The sequence below is a fragment of the Rhipicephalus microplus genome, chromosome 6 (genome assembly GCF_043290135.1).
Source record: "Rhipicephalus microplus isolate Deutch F79 chromosome 6, USDA_Rmic, whole genome shotgun sequence".
NCBI classification, from domain to species: Eukaryota; Metazoa; Arthropoda; class Arachnida; order Ixodida; family Ixodidae; genus Rhipicephalus; species Rhipicephalus microplus.
This window is the reverse complement of record NC_134705.1, coordinates 45,063,238-45,066,982: the sequence shown is the minus strand read 5'-3', so window position 1 is coordinate 45,066,982 and position 3,745 is coordinate 45,063,238. Positions and strand designations below refer to the sequence as shown.

Here is a 3,745-nt window from a genome sequence, read left to right as displayed (position 1 = left end):
TTTACATTCCTTTGGTTCTAATACCTTCCCCTGTAAATTCCTTGGTATTACTGTCGCTTAGATTTCATTATTATTGTGTCAAAACACGGAAAAATGAGCCCTTAGGTATACACTTCTTTCCCTTATTCATTAACGAGAGTCTCGTACTGGCAGATTTGGTGTCATTAGGTTGTATACGAGGGACTATTAATCAGCTGCCCGCTCGTAAAAAGTTCTCGTGCTACGTGACGCCACACATGCGCATAAATGAGTGTTTCATACCCGTCGCTTGGCTTATAGATGGCGCAGACTGACACTCCTACATTTAAATTCACATATACACCCAAAAAAGTGGATGGAGGGAAGACCTATGTGATAGCTCCATAGTTAGAGCAACGAACGCGTTATTCAAAGGTCGAAAGTTCGATTCCTGCTCACGGCTGGTTACCTTTTCACCCACTTTTCTTTCTCCTTATTTACATTCCATTGGTTCTAATATCTTCCCCTGTACATTCCTTGGCGTTACTGTCTGTTAGATCTCATTATTATTGTGTCAAAACACAGAAAAACGAGCCCTCTGGTATTCACTTCTTTTCCTTATTTATTAACGAGGGTCTCGTACTGGCAGACTTGGTGTCATTAGGTTGTATACGAGGGACTAATAATAAGCTGCCCATTTGTAATAATTTCCCGTGCTACGTGACGCCACACATACGATTTAAAGAGTGTTTCACACTCGTCACTTGGCTTATAGAAGGTGCTGACTGACACTCCCACTTCTAAAATCACATATGAACCCAAAAAAGTGGATGGAGGGAAGACCGATGTGACAGTTCAGTAGATAGAGCATCGAACGCGTTATTCGAAGGTCGAAAGTTCGATTCCTGCTCACGGCTGGTTATTTTTTACCCACTTTTCTTTCTTCTTATTTACATTCCATTGTTTCAATACCTTCTCCTGTACATTTCTAGGCATTACTGTCTGTGAAATCTCATTATTCTTGTGTCAAAACACAGAAAAACAAGCCGTTAGGGATACAGCTCGTTCCCTTATTCATTAACGAGGGCTCGTACTGGCAGACTTGGTGTCATTACGTTGTATACGAGGGACTATTATTCAGCTGCCCGCTCGTAATAAGTTCACGTGCCACGTAACGCCACACATGTGCGTAAAGTGTGTTTTACACTCGTCACTTGGCTAATAGATGGCGCTGACTGACACTCCTACTTCTAAATTCACATATAAACCCAAAAAAGTGGATGGAGCGAAGGCCGCTCTGATAGCATAGTAGTTAGAGCATTGAAAGCGTTATTCGATGGTCGAAAGCTCGATTCCTGCTCACGGCTGGTTACGTTTTCACCCACTTTTTCTTTCTTCTTATTTACAATCCATTGGTTCCAATAACTTCTCCTACACATTCCTTGGCATTACTGTCTGTTAGATTTCATTATTATAGTGTAAAAACACGAAAAAACGAGCCCTTAGGTATACATTTTTTTCTCTTATTTAATAACGAGGGTCTCGTACTGGCATACTTGGTGTCATTAGGTTGTACACGAGGGACTATTAATCAGCTGCCTGCTCGTAATACGTTCACGTGCTACGTGACGCCACACATGCACATAAACCAGTGTTTCACACTCGTCACTCGGATTATAATTGGCGCTGACTGACACTCCTACTTTTAAATTGACATATAACTTAAAAAAAGTGGATATAGGTAAGGCCACTGTGATATCTCAGTGGTTAGAGCATCGAACGCGTTATTCAAAGGTCACAGGTTCGATTCATGCTCAAGGCTCCTTATTTTTTACGCACTTTTCTTTCTTCTTATTTACATTCCATTGGTTCTAATAACTTCCCCTGTACATTCCTTAGCACTACTGTCGGTTAGATCTCATTATTTTGTGTGAAAACTCGGAAAAACGAGCCTTTAGTTATACACTTCTTTCCCTTATTAATTAACGACGGTCTTGTACTGGCAGACTTGGTGTCATTAGGATGTATACGTGGGACTATTAATCAGCTGCCCGCTCGTAATAAGTTCACGTGCTACGTGACGCCACACATGCGCATAAAAGAGTGTTTCATACTCGTCACTTGGCTTATAGTAGGCGCTGACTGACACTCCGAGTTATAAATTCCCATATAAACCCAAAAAAGTGGATGAAGGAAAGGCCGCTGTGATAGCTCAGTGGTTAGAGCATCCAACGTGTTATTCGAAGGTCGTAGGTTCGATTCCTGCTCACAGCTGGTTTTTTTTCACCCACTTTTCTTTCTTCTTATTTACATTTCATTTGTTCTAATAACTTCCCCTGTACATTCCTTGGCAACACTGTCTGTTAGATCTCATTAATGTTGTGTCAAAACACTGAAAAACAAGCCCTTATGTATACACCTCCTTCCCTTATTCATTAACGAGTGTCTCGTACTGGCAGACTTAGTGTCATTAGGTTGTATACAAGGGACTATCAATCAGCTTCCCGCTCGTATTAGTTCACGTGCTACGTGACGCCACACATTCGCATAAAAGTGTGTTTCACGCACGTCGCTTGGCGTATAGATGGCGCTGATTGACACTCCTACTTCTAAATTAAAATATATACCCAAAGAAGTGTATGGAGAGAAGGCCGCTGTGATAGCGCAGTGGTTAGAGCATCGAACGCGTTATTCGAAGGTCGTAGGTTGTATTCCTGCTCATGGCTGGTTATTTTTTTCACACACCTTCTCTTTCTTATTCTTTATATCCCATTGGTTTCAATAAATTCCCCTCTATATTCCTTGGCATTACTGTATGTTAGATCTCATTTATATTATGTCAACACAAGGAAAAACAAGCCCTTATGTATAAACTTCTTTCCCTTATTCATTAACGAGTGTCTCGTACTGGCAGACTTAGTGTCATTAGGTTGTATACAAGGGACTATCAATCAGCTTCCCGCTCGTATTAGTTCACGTGCTACGTGACGCCACACATGCGCATAAAACTGTGTTTCACACACGTCGCTTGGCGTATAGATGGCGCTGATTGACACTCCTACTTCTAAATTAAAATATATACCCAAAGAAGTGGATGGAGAGAAGGCCGCTGTGATAGCGCAGTGGTTAGAGCATCGAACGCGTTATTCGAAGGTCGTAGGTTCGATTCCTGTTCACGGATGGTTATTTTTTCAAACACCTTTCTTTCTTCTTCTTTATATCCCATTGGTTTCAATAACTTCCCGTCTATATTCCTTGGCATTACTGTCTGTTAGATCTCATTTATATTATGTCAACACAAGGAAAAACGAGCCCTTATGTATACACTTCTTTCCCTTATTCAATAACGAGTGTCTCGTACAAGCAGACTTAGTGTCATTAGGTTTTTTACAAGGGACTATCAATCAGCTTCCCGCTCGTAATTAGTTCACGTGCTACGTGACGCCACACATGCGCTTAAAAGTGTGTTTCACACACGTCGCTTGGCGTATAGATGGCGCTGACTGACACTCCTACTTCTAAATTAAAATATAAACCCAAAAAAGTGGATGGAGAGAAGGCCGCTGTGATAGCGCAGTGGTTAGAGCATCGAACGCGTTATTCGATGGTCGTAGGTTCGATTCCTGTTCACGGCTGGATATTTTTTCACCCACCTTTCTTTCTTTCTAGTTACTTCCATTGGTTCTAATAACTGCCCCTGTACATTCCTTGACATTACTGTCTGTTAGATCTCATTAATATTGTGTGAAAACACAGAAAAACGAGCGCTTAGGTATACACTTCTTTC

At 41.3% G+C, this 3,745-nt stretch overlaps 1 non-coding gene across 1 annotated transcript; it reads left to right on the top strand.

Moving 5' to 3' along the window:
- The first annotated feature begins 2,159 nt into the window (after positions 1-2,159).
- On the top strand, positions 2,160-2,232 carry TRNAT-UGU (transfer RNA threonine (anticodon UGU)). Its single transcript has one exon. It is a non-coding gene; the product is annotated as a tRNA-Thr (tRNA).
- Positions 2,233-3,745: the final 1,513 nt, after the last annotated feature.